The 20,941-nt window shown below is 45.2% G+C and overlaps 1 protein-coding gene across 9 annotated transcripts in view; it reads right to left on the minus strand.

Moving 5' to 3' along the window:
* Positions 1–20,941, minus strand: part of FHOD3 (formin homology 2 domain containing 3) — a 503,163-nt gene that overhangs the window by 442,000 nt on the left and 40,222 nt on the right. The window lies entirely within an intron of this gene.

Consider the following 20,941-nt stretch of genomic DNA (forward strand, 5'->3'; position numbering starts at 1 on the left):
GACCATGGATTGAGAGACACAGAGTTTAAAAGGAAAAGTTGGTGGAGAAAACATGCTGTTTCCTTTGACTCAGTGACAAACCCACTTGCTCAGATTCTATAGTCAGGTTTGGCCCATTATAATTAATAGTTGCTCAATAAACATTTTTACAACAAAAAGAAACATTCTTCATCTGAATGGCAATATATTTGCTGCTGCTGCTGCTAAGTCGCTTCAGTTGTGTCCGACTCTGTGTGACCCCAGAGACGGCAGCCCACCATGCTCCACCGTCCACAGGACTCTCCAGGCAAGAACACTGGAACGGACAACTCACCAAAAAGGACAATAGGTCTCTTTATTACTAGTCTCATTTCTAGAAAATTTATTTAACAAATACTTGTTGTTGTTGTCACTGTTCAGAAGACAAGTTGTGTCCAACTCTCTGCAACCCCGTGGACTATAGTCCGCAGGCTCCTTCTGTCTACACAATTTCCCAGGCAAGAATACTGGAATGGACTGCCATTTCCTTCTCCAGGGGATCTTCCCTGACCCAAGAATCAAACCTGCATCTCCTGCATTAGCAAGCAGATTCTTTACTACTGAGCCACCTGGGAAGTCCATTAACAAACACTTACATGTTGTTAATTATATCCATTCATAACTCTAAGCATTTTACATATATTACATCATCTCATTCTCACACAAACTCTAGTGATTTTCTTTGTTATCCCCATTTCACAATGAGAAAGCTGAGTCACCGAGACAGACTAGGACACTTGTCATATCTGATAAGTGATGGAGGTGGGATTTGAATTCAGGGAATCTGAACTGAGGTCATGCTCTTGACCACTATGCTCTGCATCTGCTCTATGGCCAGAGACCTTCTGAAGACTTGAAAATACACTCTTAAAATGCAGCTTTGGTGATCTGAGTATTCTGGTCTGGCCAAGGTAATGCTGCAAGCTTGCCAACTCCATTCCCTTTTCCTCCTGGGGACAGAGACCATATATCCCAGGTTTATAGTTGTGCTGTTGCTGGGTAACTGAGTACTGACCACTGGAATATCAGTGAAAGGGAAGAATCCCAACAGGCCTGGCCAAAACACTCCTACCCAACCGTACACCTTTCTTCTCATGCCTGTGGCCAAATATAGAGGAGCCAGAGAGGATTCCCAAGTCTGGAAACCAGCAGACCCCAGACAGCAGCAGCTTAGGTCCCCGAATCACTGCATGGAAGACAGCATTTTGCTGCCCAGCCCCCACTGACCCATCCTGGACAGTGACAAGTGCAAGACATGAGCCTTTGCTCTAGTAAGTCATTAAGACTCTGAGGCTGTTTCAATTAGCCAGCATGACATGACATTTAGAATAATCCATACACTTAAAAACACAGGAAAGTAATTTTAACCAAAGATGAACATTATGAGAAAGTCCAAGTATATAACCTCATGCTTCATTTCTCAGGCTGTAAGGGTGGCTCCTATTATTCATCCACTTGATGAGTTAAAGCTCTTATTCCAAAATGCCAGGAGACTAGAGAGAAGTGGAGGCAAATACGTGGCTACTTCAAAACATCTAGGTAAAGGCCTGCTAATCCTCCTGCTATAAGTGAGATTTCAAACAAGGAATTAGTCTCCTTTGATGGAAAAGCTTTATTATCCTGAACAAGAGAAATAAAGACCGTCAACTCGTCCAGAATCAGCAGCTATACCAAGCTGCTAATTCTTACAGAGACCCCCACAGCTCCACGTTTCTGGTTATCCTCTACAGAATGAAAGGAATTTGTTCTTTGTTATTTGTAAGAAATAGTTAAATCATTTGAAGGGGTTAATCCTATTTGATTCACTTGTTTTATTTCTCTAATAACAAACTATTAAAGGCATGCTGGTGAGGGTCAACATTCTTGACTGGCACTTTACAGATGGGCAACCTGATCTGAGAAAGCTGGGACCCGACGGGTCAAACTCACTGTACTCTGGTGTCAGAGGTGCACCCAGGGTGTGGGGGGAACACTCAGGGGATGTGTCCAGGTTGCAGGGGGCGATGGTGGGGGAAACACTCAGGGGAGGTGCGCCCAGGGTTTGGGGGGAACACTCAGGGGAGGTGCGCCCAGGGTGTGGAGGTGGGAATGGTGGGGGAAACACTCAGGGGATGTGCCCAGGTTGCAGGGGGCGATGGTGGGGGGAACACTCAGGGGAGGTGTGCCCAGGGTGCAGAGGTGGGGATGGTGGGGGGAACACTCAGGGGATGTGCCCAGGTTGCAGGGGGCGATGGTGGGGGGAACGCTCAGGGGAGGTGTGCCCAGGGTTTGGGGGGAACACTCAGGGGAGGTTTGCTTAAGCTTTGGGGGGGACACCCAGGGAGCTGGCTTCCCTGCCTATGGAAGCAGAGGATTTCCTGCAGGAGTCTCCTGGGTTCGAGTCTCCTGTGAACTAAAATCAGACTTTATCATTCTTAGGTGGAAATTTTAATTAGACAAGGAACCCGTTACCATGTTCACTGGTCCTTGTGTACGTAGAGCTATAATCACTGCAGCTCATTCTTTCTTTTAATTCCTACTGGCATTTTCAACTAATAAAGCTTTTGTGGTCCATTCTGTTGACAGTATCAACACTTCTGCTCATTTTTAATCCCACATATCATCAACAGACTAGAAGACAAGGAAACTGAAAGCCCTTTGCATGCTCAGTCACCAAGGAATGTCTGACTCTTTGAGACCCCAGGGACTGTAGCCCGCCAGGCTCCTCTGTCCATGGGATTTTCCAGGCAAGAAGACTGGAGTGGGTTGCCATTTCCTCCTCCAGAGGATCCTCCCGACTCAGGGACTGAACCTGCATCTCCTGCGTTGGCAGATGGATTCTTTACCACTGAGCGACCTGGGAAGACCAAAAGCCCTTTAAGCTATGATCATTTCTTTTGCCTCCATCCTTGGAAATGTTCGAGTCCAAAGAAGGAAGCTTTTGGATAGAGTTTCTGGTTCCCCCTCAAGGGGGTTGAAGGCATTCGGAGGCTATGGTCCACACTCAAAGCCAGACAGAGAGAACCAAGTCAGAGAGGAAGTACTGCTCTGTTGTATAGAGAGGCAAGACGTGCACGCATATGTGGTACAAATATTCCCACCATGGCCAGTTTCAAGCTATCAGTGTGAAGTCACTGAGTGTGGAGCTAAAAAGAGATACACTGCAGCTCACCAGCATATAGTATTTTTATCATACTGACTCAGGAGATGAAAGTAACCTCCCAATGCAATGAAACAATTAGAAAGTAACATGTTTTGAGTACTTTTTTGAGGTAGTGTTGGCTCACAATATTATCAGTTCCAGGTGTAAAGCAAAGGATTCAGTTATGCCTATATATAGTATATACTTATGTGTATATATTTGAATATTTTTACCTTTGCTTCTGATATACTAATAGCTTTTATTCATTGAATACTGATACAGGATAATTTAATTTTGCATGATGGCTGCATTAAACAAAATTCCCTCTCGAACCACCCAGACCAGCTTCAGCACACGCTGCTTCTGGCCCTCCCAGGTGCCTCAACTTGAGGCACCTCAAGGGGACACTAGCAGGCAGCAGACGAAGGCTGAGCCACCCTGTCCTAGGCTTTCGGTCCTCACCCTTCCCCCAGTCCTGTGCTTTCCTCCTTAGCTGGAGCAGATGTGGATCACTGGGGGCCAGCAGATATGAAAAAGTGTTAGTCACTCAGTCGTGTCCAATTCTTTGTGACACCATGGACTATAGCACCCTACCCCCAACCAGGTCCCTCTGTCCATGGGATTACTGGAGTGGGTTGCCATTTTCCTCTCCAGGGGATCTTCCCAACCCAGGGATCAAACCCAGGTCTCCTGCATTGCAGGCAGATTCTTTACCATCTGAGCCACCATTCTTACTGGCAACCATGGTTATTTTCCGCATCGTCTCCACCCCATGCCTCCTGATTTTATTTCCCAGCAGCTGGGGTGAATACCTGGTTGGCCCCACCGCTCACCCTGACCCACCAGGTACCTGCCTCCTCATGCTCCCAGCAGCCCCAAATCACAACAGGGCCACCCCCACCCGCTGCCACCCCAGCCTCCCAACCACAGAATCCCAAAACCTTAGCAGAACTGCTTGTTCTCATGATTCCGCTCCTCACATTCAGAGCATCAGTAGCTACTGCCATTTCCATGGTTCAATTTTAACAAAATTATATGTTACCCATGGGCTGGGCACCAAGGAATACATATGGGCTTCCTTTCCTCAAAGATCATTTTGTCAAGCAAGTATGACACATTAATAGAACACAGAAGAGAATGAAAAGCCACTTAAACCAACTGTCAAAATGTGTGGAAGTTCACCTTCAGTTGTATTCCTTCCGTTGTAATTAGCAGCCACAGCCCCTGAGACTCAAGCATCCTCTGTTAGACAGGACACCTCCCTTCCAGCAGAAAGGCTGCCTGACTTCCTAAGCCAGGTGTCATGACCCTGCCTCCACAATTAACACCTGGGCGATTTGTGCAAGTCCTTCAACTAAAACAGAAATGATGACTCTGTACCCTTTAGTCCCTTGAAAGTGGGGCTTACAGTAGGGCTATAGGAAGGGGGCAAGGTCAGCTTGCTCCCCTTAGCAAGCTGGGGCACGTGTGCATGTCCCGCAACTCAGGCAGCCTGTGAAGATGCCAAATGAATCCGCACACGCTGGCCACTGCGTTCCATGACATGAGCCCCGCCATCACCACACCCCAGACGCACGATTAATTTGTAAACCATCACGGGAGCCAAGCAGGAGGAATACACAGCTACTGGGCTGGACTGACCCACGAACAGTAAAACCCCCTCAGTACTTTGGGGTTCAGCTTCAGTTACAAACAAATTGATAGGCACACCAAATACAGGCTTCAGTCTTGTCAGGGATAACTAAGTTAACAGTTACGAGAGAACGCGATAACGAGGCGAACAGGTGGCAAGTGGCGCTTAACTCCAATCGAGTTATTAGAAAGGGTCAGACAGAACCACTCGGACTCTGCTCAGAGAGAAGAGCACCCGGACGCCTCCCTGCCAGGCCAGTTCCTGACAGGAACCTCAGTTCCTCCTGACATGAAGGGAACCTGATCCCCCCACCCCGGGCCTCTCAGGTCAAATGTCTTCCCAAATGATGGAAGGGCCCGGGAATTTCCTGACTCCAGCGATTTTCATGTCAACCCTGATCCCCTGGCAGCGTGGCCCCCGCACTCCTTTCCTGGCTCTGGGTTTGGTGGCCAGGACACTGCTGGGCATTTCAGGACACAAGACGGAGCCAGAAGGCCAGTGGGAAGACAGCAGCGCAGGGTGATCTCAGGACAGCGGTTGGGGAAGGTGAGTGGCAGGGGACTAGGAATCTGGTGGGGCTGGGGTGCTGGGGAGGGGGTCAGTCACAGAGCCACATGAGGGACCCTTCCAAACACTCTGGAATTCTGTGCCACTCCTTTGGGCCAAAACAAACCGTTAAAATGGGGCCCAGAGCCCTGGAGACATAAGACAAGCCCTCCCATCTTTGCAGACCACCTGCACGAGGTCACCCGCCTTCTCCTGACAGTTCCTACAAAGACAGGGCATTCAAAACTGGAAAAGGCAGGCTCACCGTCCTGGGGAGGAAAAAATACCTAAAACGAGGCTGACGTCACATCTCAACTTATACCTTCTTTTCTTTCCTTAATCCGGTGAACTGGCGTGTTACTGGGGTGGTTTAATGATTATCTGGGTTTGGCAGCAGGTCTAAAGGAATCCTTAGTCTAGGCAATAAAGTTCTGGGGAACTCTGAAATAGATTTGCACAGAACTGTTCTATAAAAAATACATGAGGTCTAATCTTAAGCTAATTTTGGTAAGAGTTCAGAAGTGGGAAAATACGTGCTGATTTTTAAAAGAAAAAATCAAAATAAATGTCATTTGCTGATGTCATTTCAGAGGTTCCTCCCATCCCTGCATCCACATTTTTGCAGCTCCTTCCATCAAGAGGTGGATTCCTTCTTGGTTCCTGGACTCTGGGCTGGCCTGGGTCTTGCTTTGGCCAACGTGGTGGCGAATGTCACATGGCAGAGACTTCAGAGACACCTGCTCACTATGGCTGGCCTCTCTTGTTGCCCTTGGAACGCGGCCACCACCCGAAGCAGCCCGGGTTCCCCGACTCCAGGGTACCTGGTTGCTCCCACTGCCCCTGCCAACAGCCTGCCAACTGCCACACGCTGAGCAGGGCCAATCTGGTTCCCCAAGGCTCCGAGTGAGCCGCCAGCTGATGACCGACCCAGGAGAGGGCCAGCCATGACACGGCAGACTGGCCCAAAGCAGAACTGCCCAGCAGACCCACTGGGGTGGGACCACATTTCATGCTTGTTGCTTTCAGCCAATCTCTTCTGAGCCTGTCACCTCCATCCACAGCAGGTGGGCCCCCAGGGATTGCGGCCTCAGACTCAAGAGTGCTCAGTGGCTGGCTCTGAGGTGGGTAAGAGGCTTGCCCCACCAAGGTGCCCGCTGAACACACCGTGACACCACTGGCTCAAGGCAGGACCGCCAGCCCCATGCCCGGTCCTCAGCCACCAGGGCACGTACATGCCCGGCCCTGCCCCTCCTGGAGGCCAAGCCCCCACCAGGGACCAAGGACAGAGGACAGGAGACAGCAGCAGCTGCTGGGAGGAACGGCCCGGCGCCCCAGCGAGTGGGGGCGCAGCCAGCTGCACTGTCCCCCCAGGAAGGCGCGGAGGCGGCAGGAGGTGAAACCCTGCAGGAGCTGCGATCCCAGGCCCTCTGAGCCCGTGCCCTCATCACGTCGTACAAAATGCACATCCGAACAGAAAAAATGATGAAGACGTTCAAAATGGCAAAGGCCAGCCCAGGGCCCATCTGACGGTGCTGGGCCTGCTCCCGGCTCAGAAGTGAAGCCCTGCTGTGGGCCTGTCTCGCTCCAGGGCCGGGTCCACTGTGGGCGCCCTGGGCCCCCCACTCCAGGCTCATCCGTCCGTCAGAGCAGCAGGCAGGCAGGCATTGCAGCAGGTCAGCTCTGAGACAGCTACAGTTTCCCCCTCCACTGGGGCTCCGGCGGCCAGGCAGTCATGAAGCTTCCGGCTTCCCTCAACTTTGTGGTTCCTTCTAAAGGCAGCAGAGACTAGAAACTCGGATGACAAGCAAAACCATCAGGAAGGACAGCTTTCCAACAAGCAAGGCCGCATGTCCCTTTCACAATTCTTCATAAAACCTTCACAGAATCCTGGCTCAGCCGGTCAAGCCTTTGTGGGCTCTGGCTGCCCCCATCCCTTGAGGGCCACGGCCAAGGGACGAGCGCACACGCCGCAGGGCCACCCCCTGCCACCTCCTAAGATGGGGAGTGAGGACACAGCGCTCATTTCACCATCCTTCAAACTACACGGACTTTCCACGTTCATTCCCTTCAAATGCATAACACATCTCACAACAACAACAACAACAAATGCATAGTTTCACATAAAGCTGTGATTTGAACATAATTTAAAAATAAAAGGAACACTGGGTCAGTTTTCTTTAAGAGAAAGACCAAAGGAAACTGACTCACATTGATATCAGAAGAAATCAGGCCTGTTGGTTAACCCCAACGAATCATATTTAAATTTCTAAATCTCTAGGGGCCCATTTAGCCACTTCAGAACAACAAATATATTGTGGGTACTTCATAAATGTTTTAGGGTTAAGTACAAGAATATTTTTGAAGATCAAGCATATATGGGTTATGAAATAAGATGAATGTATTTACTTTGAGAGCGGTTGGATTTTACTTCCTCAGAAACCTTTAGTAAGTTATGTTATTTGTGGCCAGCAACCTCAGTGAGAGAAGCAACATCCTGATATTGATTTAGGCAGCTTCCAAATCAAGCCCCAGACTTCTACTTAAGTCAACAAAATTGCACAGCTCACCAACCAAAGGAAGGGCTTCTGCCAAATTCTAGAAGACAGACAAAGGCAAGGTTTCTGCCATTAAGAGCTTAAATTGAGCAAGCGTGATCATATGGCAAATATTTGTATGATATTAAGGGACCTTTCTATCATTAAATAAATAACCAAAATCCATTAAACTTCTCCCTTAAAAAGGCCAGGCTATATTCACTTGGGTTTTTTCATTTTGTTTCTTTTTTTTTTAATTGGAGGCTAACTACTTTACAATAGTGTAGTGGTTTTTGCCATACATTGACATGAATCAGCTATGGGTGTACATGTGTCTCCCATTCAGTCAAGTTGAAAAACAGTTATCAGTAGCAAGTTTCAGTGTTATTACTGATCTATTATCATTCATTCATTCAGATGAATAATCCTTTCCTGTGCTCCTTCTCTGACCTGGCAGTGCGGTATGTCCTTGTATGATAAGCCGGATTCCAGCGGGCACTCACGGCTGTGTGGGGGCCCAAACACCAAACAGGGAAAAGAGGAGAACAAGGAGTTAGTAGTAACTTTGCTGTCTCTGCTCTTACTTTCACTGGAGGGATGAGGGAGCTGAAGTACGATGGATATAAAAGCCCTGACACAGAGGAGGTTGAGTAGTAGGGATACTAAAAGAAAGCAGGCCCAGGGCTCCGGAGGGGAAGACTTATTGGCCATAGTAGATTTTAGACTTGATTCTAAGGCAACAAAAAGCTGCGAAATTGGTTGAAAACAGATGCATGAAGGATCACTTTTGCAATATGAGGACAGAAGGGGGAAGATAAATGAGAGGCCACTGAAAGAATGGCGGGCAATTTGAAGGCGGCTTGGACAACAGTGGAAGCAGTGGAAACAGAAAAGGAGAGAGAGGAGTGATACAGCAAAAGAGGGGAAGGGAAGAAGGAAACTTGAGAACGACTCAGCCACTCATCAGATGTGGAGGGATCCCACAGGGTGTCTCGCTTGAGCAAATTAATACACGGTGCTACTATTTACTAACACGGGAAACATGATACAAAAAACTGTTGGGGGCAGGGGGATAGGATAAAATTGGTGTTATGTCCAAAACAAGTGGAGGAGCTGAGTAGAGAAATGGATTTGGGGATTTGGGCATGAATAAAAACATGGTGGTTGAAAGCTCACACGTGCACGAGTGAACCTAAGGTAACAGCTAGTTCTTTGTGGCTGGAGGTTCTGTAAGGGGTCCCCCTTTTTGTTCCTAATAGTGGTAATTTGTGTTTTCCCATTTTTCCTCTAATAGAGTTCTTTTATTCACTTATTAGTCTTTTCAAGGAACCAACTGCTTTTCCATTATTTTAAGTCTGTTTTCTATCTCATTAATTTCTCTTATCTTTGCTATTTCCTTCCTTCAGTATTTTTGGGTTTAATAAGTTGGGTTTTTTCTAATGTATAAAACGTGAAGATTTTCAGTCTTTCTCCCTCTCAATCATGTGCATTTAAGACAATAATTTTCCTCTAAGTAAGGTTTAACTACAGACCACAAGATCCAATATGCTGTATTTTCATTATCTTAAATCCAAAATATTTTCTCAACTCCACTGGGATTTCTTCTTTGACCCACAGGCTATTTAGGAGTGTGTATTACATAATTCCCAAATATTTAGGAGTTTTCTAGCCTCTTTTTTACTGTTTATTTCTAGCTTAATTTCACTATGGCCAGAAATACATTCTGTATGATTTCCATCCTTTGAAATTTTTTTAAAGTTTATCAAACTATAGTTGATTTACAATGTTGTGTTTAATTTCTCCTGTAAAGTGACTCAGTTATACATATATATAGTCTTTTCTTACGTTTTTCCATTATGGTTTATCACAGGATATTAAGTAAGTTCCCAGTGCTATACGCTAGAACCTTGCAATTTATTGAAACTTATTTTATGGCCCAGTAAGCACGAAGGATGTGTACTCAACAACTGCAGTGTCTGTTAAATGAGCTTCTCAAATCTCCTCTATCTTTATTGCTCTTCATATGCTTATTCTATAGAGAGGTATATTAATTTCCCACTACAACTGCAAATTTTTCTATTTTTCCTTTCTGTCAATATTTGATTAGTTGATTTAGACTTACTAGTGAAAATATTATTTCCTAGTCTTTTAGCACCATGAGATGCCCCTTTATCTCTAGTAATGCTTCTTGCCTTACAGATTCTGGCAACTGTTACTAGGATGGTCATACCAGTTTCTTTGGGTTAGAGCTGCACAGTTTATCTTCTTCCAGTCTTTTACTTACAACATTTGGTACCCATATATTTGATATGTACCTCCTGTAAGAAGATAACAGCTTTTATCCAATCCAACAATCTTAGTTTTTTTAATAAAAGCATTTTTTAAAAGTCTGTTAACCTAAAGTGACTGATATTATCTAGGTTCCAATCTACATATTTAGTATTTGACCTACATGTTCTAGTTTACTTTTTCTGCCTTTCTTAGCATCTTTTAGTTTAAAGCACTATTATCTACTATTTCATATTTCCTTCTTATTATTATTCTTATTCCTAGCTATATATTCTTTTATTAATTCTTTCAGTAATTTATCCTCTAAATAATCTGGCTTCCTAACTCAGCAGAACCTACTATGAATGAGAGTTATCACTTACCAGAAAATGTAAGGGCCCTAGACCATTTTAATATGGTATACACCTTTCAACATAATGAGAGATGTATTTTGGACTCTATGACATAGTATTGTCTGGCAGTCAATGTTCATTTAAATTCAACCACATTTTCACTTTGGTCTCTTGCCCTTCATTTCTTCCTGGGTTTCCGTGCTTCTATCTGTGATTTCCTTCTGCCTGAAGAAGTCTATTTAGCAGTTTTTAAGTGAGAGTCTACTGGCAACAAATTTCCTCAGTTCCTATTTTCTAGAAACACCTCTATTTCACTTTTTTTTGTAATAGCTGTACTGAGATATAATTCACAAACCATATAATTCACCTATTTAGAGTATACAATTCCTTGGCTTGTATATTCACAGATTTGTCCATCCATTACTACAATCAATTTTAAAACATTTCCATCATCCCAAAAAGAAATCACAATTATCCATTAGTAGTAACTTCTCATTCCTGCAAACACACCCGCTCTATACCCAGAAACCATGAATCTACTTCCTGTCTCTACAGATTTACCTATTCTAGACATTTCATATAAATGGAATCACACAATAGTCTTTTGTGACTAGCTGCTTCCACTACTTAGTACAAAGGTGTCAAATTTCTTCCTTACTACAGCATTTATCAGCACCTCACTCCCGTTATTGCTAAATAATATTCTATTACACAGATACACCACATTTGATTTATCCATTTATCAGTTGATGGACACTGGGTTGTTTCCACTTTGGGGCTATTATGAATAAAACTACTATGAATATTTGTGTACAAGTTTTTATATAGACATATACTTTCATTTCTCTTGGGTGTATATCTAGGAGTAGAACTGCTGAGTCACATAGCATCTCTATGAGTAGTATTTTAAGAAACCGGCAGACTGATTTCCAAAGCAGCTACACCATTTTACATTCCCACCAGCAATGCACGAGGGTTCCAATTTCTCCAAACTTTACCAGCACTTGTTTTCTTTTTGATGATAGCCATCTTAATAAACGTGAGATGGTATTTCATGGTTTCTGTTTACATTTCCCTGATGACGAATGATTTCGAGCATCTTTTTGTATATTTATAGGTCATTTGTATATCTTCTACTGAGAAATGACTATATAAATTCATGGCCCATTTTTAATTTGGATTGTCTTTTTTGTTATCAGGTTGTAAGTATCCCTTATATATTATACATACAAGTCCTTTATTGGCTACATGGTTTGCAAAATATTCTCCCAATTTATGAGTTGCCTTTTCACTTTCTCAGTGGTGTCCTTTCAAAAGCTTTCAATTTTGATCAAGTACAATTAACCTATTTTTTTCTTTTGTTGTTTGTGCTTTTGGTATCATACCACCTTTACTTTAAAGGATATCTTTGGGAGAAAAGGGAACCCTCTTATACTGTTGGTGGGAACACAAACTAGTACAGCCGCTATGGAGAACAGTGTGGAGATTTCTTAAAAAACTGGAAATAGAACTGCCATATGACCCAGCAATACCACTTCTGGGCATACACACTGAGGAAACCAGATCTGAAAGAGACACGTGCACCCCAATGTTCATCGCAGCACTGTTTATAATAGCCAGGACATGGAAGCAACCTAGATGCCCATCAGCAGACGAATGGATAAGGAAGCTGTGGTACATATACACCATGGAATATTACTCAGCTGTTAAAAAGAATTCATTTGAATCAGTTCTAATGAGATGGATGAAACTGGAGCCCATTATACAGAGTGAAGTAAGCCAGAAAGATAAAGAACATTACAGCATACTAACACATATATATGGAATTTAGAAAGATGGTAACGATAACCCTATATGCAAAACAGGAAAAGAGACACAGAAGTACAGAACAGACTTTTGAACTCTGTGGGAGAAGGTGAGGGTGGGATGTTTCGAAAGAACAGCATGTATACTATCTATGGTGAAACAGATCACCAGCCCAGGTGGGATGCATGAGACAAGTGCTCGGGCCTGGTGCACTGGGAAGACCCAGAGGAATCGGGTGGAGAGGGAGGTGGGAGGGGGGATCGGGATGGGGAATACACATAACTCCATGGCTGATTCATGTCAATGTATGACAAAACCCACTGAAATGTGAAGTAATTAGCCTCCAACTAATAAAATAAATAAATAAATAAAGGATATCTTTGCAGGCAACAGAATTCTAAATTAGCAGTTATTTACGTGAAGTACAGGTTACCTTGGAGATATTGCAGGCTATGTTCCAGACTACTGCAATAAAGTAAGTCACATGAATTTTTTGGTTTCTTATGGGAGGGAGGTTCAAGAGGGAGGGGACATATGTATACCTATGGCCGATTCATATTGAGGTACGGCAGAAACCAACACACTATTGTAAAGTAATTATCCTCTAATTAAAAATAAATAAAAAATTTTCAAAGTTATACTATATTACAGTCTATTAAGTATGCAAAAGCATTATATCTGAAAAAATGTACATTTAAAAAATATTTTATTGCTATTAATAAAAAACATTAACCACCATGTGACAAAGCCAGGTTGCCAAAAAACTTCAATTTAAAAAAAAAAAAAAAACAGTATCTGCAAAACACAATAAAACTAAATATACCTGCACTCACAAACTATTAACTTCACTGTCTTCTAGCTTACATCATTTCACATGAAACATCAGATGCTGGTTTTACTGTTTTTCTTTTGAAGATAATCTCTTTTTCTGAGGCTTCATTTAATATTTTCTTTGTCTTTAATTTACAACAGTTTTACTGTGAAGTGCTTATGTTAGTTTGCCTTGTATTTATCCTGTCTGGAATTTATAGCACTTCTTGAAGTTGTGGCTGACGTCATTTGTTAATTTGAGAAAATACTGGCCATTATCTCTTCAAATATTCCTTCTGCCCCATTCTCCTTTTTCACCCATTCGAGGACTCCAACACATATTTTAGACCATGATCCACATGCTTATCATGCTCTTTTCTGCATTTTCTGTTTTTTGTGCTCCATACATCTTAATATCTTCTACTGATCTATATTTCACATCATTAATATTCTCTTCATCTGTGTCTAATCTTTAGTTGAACCACCCACTCTATTAATTTGGGGGGTTATTTATTTATTATTGATCTATTTGGCTGTACTGGGTCTCTGTTGCTTTCTCTAGTTGTGGTGCACAGGCTTCTCATTTTGGTCGCTTCTCTTGTTGCAGAGCACAGACTCTAGGCATGCAGGCTTCAGTAGCTGTGGTACATGGGACCAGTTGCTCTGACGGATTCAGAATCCTCCCAGACCAGAAATTGAACCTGCATCCCCTGCACTGGCAGGCAGATTCCCAACCAATGGACCACCAGAGAAGTGCCTATTTTTAATTTCTGTATTTTTCATTCTACAACTTTCATTTGCTTCCATATATATATATATGTGTGTGTGTGTGTATATATATATGTATATATATGTGTATGTGTGTGTGTATATATACATACACACACACATATACATACACACACACCATTCTTGTTTTGCTTTGTTTAAATTCACCATCTTGCCTCATTTCTTGAATGTATTTCTCATGTTTTAGAGATCACATCTAGTAACTCTAGTATCTAGAACACTTACAGACATTTCTGTGGTTCCCCCTTCCCCTTGATCATGTCTCTGGATATACCAGGTACATTTTATTGAATACAATCATTATTTATTTAAAAAAAAAAAAACACCTCAAGGTTCTGAGCGATAGCTTCCTCAGCTTCTGGTAGCCGTAGGAGTAGATCATAGTAATCCAATTAAGGACTGAGCTCACTCAAAACTGGGTTTCAGTCTCTGTATGCCTTGCCTGATTTCAGTTAACACTTCTTCTACTCTGTTTTTCTCTCCCCAGCATTATGAATAATAACTTTACTTAACTTTCCAGCCTCCTCACAGTCACTATCTGCTTCCTTCAGAGTCTCTGCACCTGCTACTGGTGAACTGGTACATGCATCACAGTAAAAAGAACTAAGAATATCAGACTTAGTGAGTATGACCTCAATAAATTTCTCTCCTCTCTCGAATCTTGGCCTCCCAAGTCCTGGTGCCTTTGGAGTTCTCTAGTGCCTTCAAACAGATGGGTTTTGGTCCTCTGTTTACCTTATAAGGTTGTTCTCGGTAGGAGTATTGGTCTGCTACAAGCTAGTCCCTTATAGCCAGATGTATAACTGAGCAAGACCCTAGGAGGCCTCCCCTGGACAGACCCCTGCCCCATATCCTCTGCTGTAGCTCCTCTCTGAAGTCCCCAGAAAATATTATCTCATGCATATTTCATGACTTTTTCAGATGTTAAAAACCACCACCAAATGAAAGAAATTAACTACCTGATGACCATGAGCACACAGCCCCCAGACCTTCCAACACCTAAGGATTGATGCCAACCACACTGCTATCTCAACATCAACCAGAGAACTGTGCACCAGCTGATCACATATCCTGGGATGTCCCTCCCTCACTTGGCCTTTAAATATGCTTTGCCAAAATTCTTGAGAGAGTTCAGGGTCTTTTGAACATGAGCCATCCATTCTTGCTCAGCCCTGAGATAAACGTTCCTCTGCTACAAACTCCAAAGTTTCAATTTGTTTGGCCTCACTGTGTGTTGAGAAGCTCCCCTGGTAGCTCATCAGTAAAGAATCCACCTGAAATGCAGGAGACCTAGGTTCAATCCCTGGGTTCGGAAGATGCCCTGGAGAAGGAAATGGCAACCACTCCAGTATTCTTGACTGGGAAATCCCAGGACCAGAGAAACCTGGCGAGCTACAGTTCCTGGAGTCACAAGAGTCAGACATGACTTAGTGACTACACCACCACTGTGTGTTGAGCACACGAACTTGTATTGGGTAACATAAGCCCAAACATCTATTTAATAGCTAAAAACATTTACTATTCACTTGACATGAATTAACATTAATTATTTAATCCTCACACAAGTTATGAGGAAGGTATTATTATTATTTTCATCTTATAATTAATGTAAAACTCATACACACACACACAAAAAAAACCGTAATTGATCAAACAACTTGCCACAATCATCACAATTAGTAGCAACTCAACTCAGACCACCTGGCTCCTGAGACTGTGTCCTTACCTACAACAGAATATCCAATTTGGAGGAAAGATATGCATAAAGCCCTCTGCAATTCCAACATTCAGTGACTGCATCAAAGAAGAGAGGACAGAAGAGGATCAGCCAGAGGGACCAGAGCAAAGCCAGCGGAAGGTTCCTCTAAGCCCAGAGAGGCATTTAAACCTGCTCATTACGACTGCGCTGCCTCAAGCTCAGAGATACTCACAGGGCTTGTGTAGACCCTCACCCGCCCCACAGCCCACCGGCATCACTCAGCACGTGGGCACATGCCCACTGGCACCCATGCCCCTACTCGGGCACAGGACAGAAGTCACCGGGTGGCGCGAGCAGACAAAACAGCCTGAATCAGAGACCAGGTCTGAGAAACGCAGGCCGAGGCCGGCAAAAATGCACGTGCGCAAAGGCGCCAAGTGCCCAGCGCATGCTCCGTTGTCCCACATAGATGTATAATATGTGAAAGAACTAAAAAAAGAAATATGTTCAAGACTGACCAGTGTGGTTCCCAAAGCATGGCCTGAAGACTCCCGGGAGGACTCAGACTATTTCAGGAATCCACCAGGTCAAAACTACCTTCATATTATAGCCTCTTAACTGAACTGACTTTTGCACTGGTATTGGGGAAAACCACTGGAACTTTAGCAAGAATCAAGACAGAGACGCTTAAGTCTACTAGTCATTGTATTCCTCACCCCTGTGCACTCACAGTAATAAAAGTGTCAGTTACACAAAACAATGCCCTTACTGAAGTATTAAAAATTATTGATTCTATTAAATTTTTTAAAAGGCACGAAATCAATAGTAAAGGTAAGAATTTCAAAACTATGGCTACAGAGCGTTAAATCCCATGTGCAGAGCTCTGCGTGACAACATTGTCACATACCCATGAGACCAGTCCTGGGGCCACCACTCAACGCTGACTCCTGGGTTCTAGGTTGTGAGCCAGAACCGGCTAGCTGACTCTGAACCAGCTCCTCTGGTCTGCTCACATCCCTGCCTGGTAGGGCCTATAGAACATGACTTGGAATCACAGGGCCCTACTGCCCAGTGACTCCGCCATCCCTAGAACAGTGGTTCTTACGCTGCTGTGTGCACACTAACCTTCCAGGGAGCTGTCTGTAAGGAGCTTCCCAGGTGACACCCCTATATTCTAATTCTGAGGGTCTGGGTGAGCACGGCTCAGGACACTTATATCTACCATCGGCAGGTGATCTGATACAGGGGCCTGGGGTCCACTCTAAATAAAGGTGCCAACAATACCTAACTTCAGCTCCCCTGGGGGAGGACAGATGGCTCAGATTAGGCTGAGGACCAAGAGGAGAAATTGCAAGGGGGCTGGGGGAGGGGCAGTGGTCCCAATCTCTTTGGAACTTTTCCCTCCTCATCCAGTCTCCAGAGCCTCCCTCACGCTCTGCCGTATTTGTGTGAACTGTTTCTCATGCTGGCAAAGTATGTCTTGAAGCCCAAGTGTGCGGGGATTAAGCCGACGCCCCAGGGAAGGTCTACTGACTGGTATCCTAGGAAAACACACAAACTGGCCAAGAACCCAGCTCCCCCTGGCATGTATGATATGAACACCCAGGAGCAGAAGCCACGCCTCAGGGAAGTCCAGCTGGCCACGACTGTGGACTTCTAGGAAGAGCTTCCAAGAACACTAGAGGGTGAGCTGCCTGCTAGCCAGGAGAGCCAGAACACCCTAGTCACTCCAGAGCGTCCCCAGAAATCGGCCTTGGGGAGACCAGAATATCAGCCTCAGACACAAGAGGCTGGGCCTCCACGCCACAGGCTGCCACCAAACCAGCGGTGGAACATGCGGCGGGCCGGTTATAGTAACAGCATCTGACAAGGCAGACGGGACATCAGAGTGCAAATTGCAGCTCCTGCTGTGCTCATTTTGCCCACGTGGCATTTTAAAATATCTATGTTTAGTTGCCAATAGTTAAAAGAAATTTACATAAAATTCAGATTTCCAGCATCTCTTTAAAAATGGGAGGATCTGGAAACCCAGGGCCATCTCTTCTAGGCCCAGAGAGGCCAGGCTGAAGCAGTGCCCACCCTTTATTTGGGCAGTGCTATTGAGGGCAGGAGGAGAAGGGGGCAACAGAGGATGAGATGGCTGGGTGGCATCATCAACTCAATGGACATGCGTTTGAGCAAACTCCAGGAGACAGTGAAGGTCAGGAAAGCCTGGCTACACTCCATGGGGTCGCAAAGAGTCAGACATGACATCACCTGCCCACCTGGCTTGTTTCCATTACTCATCTGGACCCTGGCTCAGGTAACTCAAAGGTCCTTTATCCTCAAAACACTCTAGGATTTAATGTCCAATTTCTTCACTTACTTTCAACCATACATAGCACCAATGTTCTTCTCAGTAAACAGAGGATTTAAAAATCAGCAGCATGAAATCAGCAGGGTATTTCGCTCCATTCCCTTAGTAACTCATTAACAAGGTAACCAGACAGCCCTAGTTTAGTGATCAGCTGAAACCCCTCAACCAAACACTCTGCTTTAGGACCTCACTGATGTTTGTGCCATCAGCCCTTAGTGGGCTTCCCCGGTGGCTCAGATGGTAAAGAATCTGTCTGCCATGCAGGACACCCATGTTCAATCCCTGGGTTGGGAAGATGCCCTGGAGGAGGGCATGGCAACCCACTCCAGTAATCTTGCCTGGAGAATCCGCATGGACAGAGGAGCCTGGCGGGCTACAGTCCATGGGGTTGCAAAGACTCAGACACGACTGAACAACTAAGCATGTAAGATCCTCAGCAACCCAGGTACCCAAGTCAACATCTACTGCCCCACTGCCTGTTGCCATAGCAAACAGAGGGCCCCATCGAGATGCCTGATTCTCCGGTTAGGAGAGCCCTGCTCAGCGGCAACGCCTCTCCACACCTGGTATGACAAAGCACAGGGCTGGTGAGAGGGGTGGTTAAATACTGGTCCCTGTACTCTTCACCACAGCTTTCTAAATCCAATTTAAAAATCCACAAGCATCCATGTTTTTTCTAAATTACAACTTGTCCATTTTTAATTGGAAAAAAAATAAAACCACTGTCCTTGCTCCTGAGCAGAAGACCACACATCTCTCAGATCTCTCCTGGGGCTCCCAGGCATTGAAGGATGACCTTCCAAAGAGCCACATGCCAGTGACAGCAAAGGCAGGAAACTTCCATTTGTGATGCCACATGCTCCAAGTAAGTATTCCCTGAAAAACCCCCCATATTGTCATCTTTAATTGATGTTTGATACATGTTTGAAGAAAAAAAGTTGTCAGCTCTTCTGAAATTATTCATTCCCATTATACCCTGCAGGTAGGAGCAGGGCTATCACAGAAATTAGGTCTGGAGTCTTCGGAGACCCCATTCATCAGGCAGGAAATGCATTTCTGGAACCAAAAACAGAATTTATCATCACATGACTGACCCTAGGTATGTTCTGAGCTCATTTGAAAGCCCGGAGAATTGGACCTTCAATTTAAAAATGTTTCAGTCTAAGATGGTTGATGATCAAGTTTGGGAATCAATGAAAATTTTAAACATAGCATATAATCTGCTGAGTGAAACTCCGCTGTGAAATTGTGAATTCAGAGACTACTGCCTGTGAGATTCGGATCAATCTTCAGTCATCGTCAGGGGTCTAGAGATATTTCACAACTAAAAAGCACACTCCAATGTTGGCTTTTTTAAAAAGTCAAAATAAAAACAGTTTTCAGGTCCCCAAGGTGGTTGCAGCAGCTTCCAACGCAAGCAGTGGCACGCCTATGGCAGGACTTGGCTGGGGTCCCTTTCCGCTTGGGCACTCCAGGTAAAAGGATGCAGGTGTTTCTGGAAAACCATTTGCATCTGCCATTTGCACGGAGATGCATTCGTGAGCATGACTGCCTGCTTGTTTTTGCAATTCACCTAAATGTGGAGTTGCTTGGGGCCACCATGCAGTTCGGTCAGGCAGAAAGTGATTGCTCCCAGATGTTCGAGAGAAACGCCCTGGCCAGGCTGACACAGCAGTCCCAATGTGTCTGAACGCACCCCGCGTCCTGTAATGAGGCTGCCACCAACCCAGGTGCTGTTCTTGCAGCGAGGGGCCCAGACCGTCATCACGCGCACAGACATACCTGCTTCTCACACACCCTCATGCGCCCTCATGAAGGGGAATGACCAAGTGAGCAGGAACCGTTCACACTCTCCCTGCACTGACCCTTTAGAGCCAGCTAGCAGCAGAGGTTGGCAAGGAGCACCCACATTTCTGCCCATCTGGTGGCTGGGAAGAGTGATGCATGCAGCGACATTCCCACGGAACACATGGGGCACCCCCACCCCACCTCCCACTCTGAGGCAGCCATCTCTGACTCTTCTTGAGGAAGAGACGGCTCAAGCAAAGGTGACAAAGAGCTCAGAGCTGAGAAATGCTGCATAGGTCTAGAATCTGGGCATGAGGACTCCAAGGTCAGAGCTTTATCTGCTGGGTGACTCCCATGTGTACCCACAGCCCAGATCGGGTCCCACAGGCTCACAGCTGCTCCCAAGGCCAACAGGGGTGGGGACAGGCCACAGCTACAGAAAGACAAGGGCAGGCAGCTAGGCGTGCTGAACGGGCTGAAGGTGGCCCTGGAGTGCTTCAGAAAGCCTCTCCCCAGCTGCCCGGCCCCTTACAGGACTGATTAAATTAGCCCCGAGGCTCTGAGCCAGAGTGGCAGGCAGGACAATTCCCCCTCTCCCCAAACCCCGCCACATTCACTGGAGAATTCCAGTAAAACCTACAACCACCTTATCAGTTCCAGTCCTCAGGGTAGGTCAGAAAGTGGGTTCCTGGAACAGAGATCCTGACCATGCCTGAGAGCAGCCTGCAGCGCTTTCACCAAGCTTCACATCCTCAGGATTCAGACTGAGATACTCTGGTCACTGCACCAGAATTTAACAGCCATGAAATCCTCCGACAGAAATAGCCTTCATCTACCTCTTTAGTAGGCTGAGGACTCCAACTTCTGGGATGGAGACAATACCTTTATATGTGTGCATGCTCAGTCTCTGAGTCGTGTCTGACTCTTGTGACCCCATGGACTGTAGCCCGCCAGGCTCCTCCATCCATGGAATTCTCCAGGCAAGAATACTGGAGTGGGTTGTCATTTCCCTCTCCAAGGGATCTTTCGGACCCAGGGATAGAACCCGTGTTTCTCTTGTATCTCCTTCATTGGCAGATGGATTCTTTACCACCTGGGAAGCCCGTTATACTAGTAGAGAATTCTTGAATTCCCTGTTTTTTAAGTTACTGAACAGCTAGTTTAGGCAAGACATAGTGTGAGCTGTCGTTTAAAGCGTGGCTCCTGTCTCTAAAGGTCAT

Source organism: Cervus canadensis, chromosome 23 (genome assembly GCF_019320065.1).
Source record: "Cervus canadensis isolate Bull #8, Minnesota chromosome 23, ASM1932006v1, whole genome shotgun sequence".
Taxonomy (NCBI): Eukaryota; Metazoa; Chordata; class Mammalia; order Artiodactyla; family Cervidae; genus Cervus; species Cervus canadensis.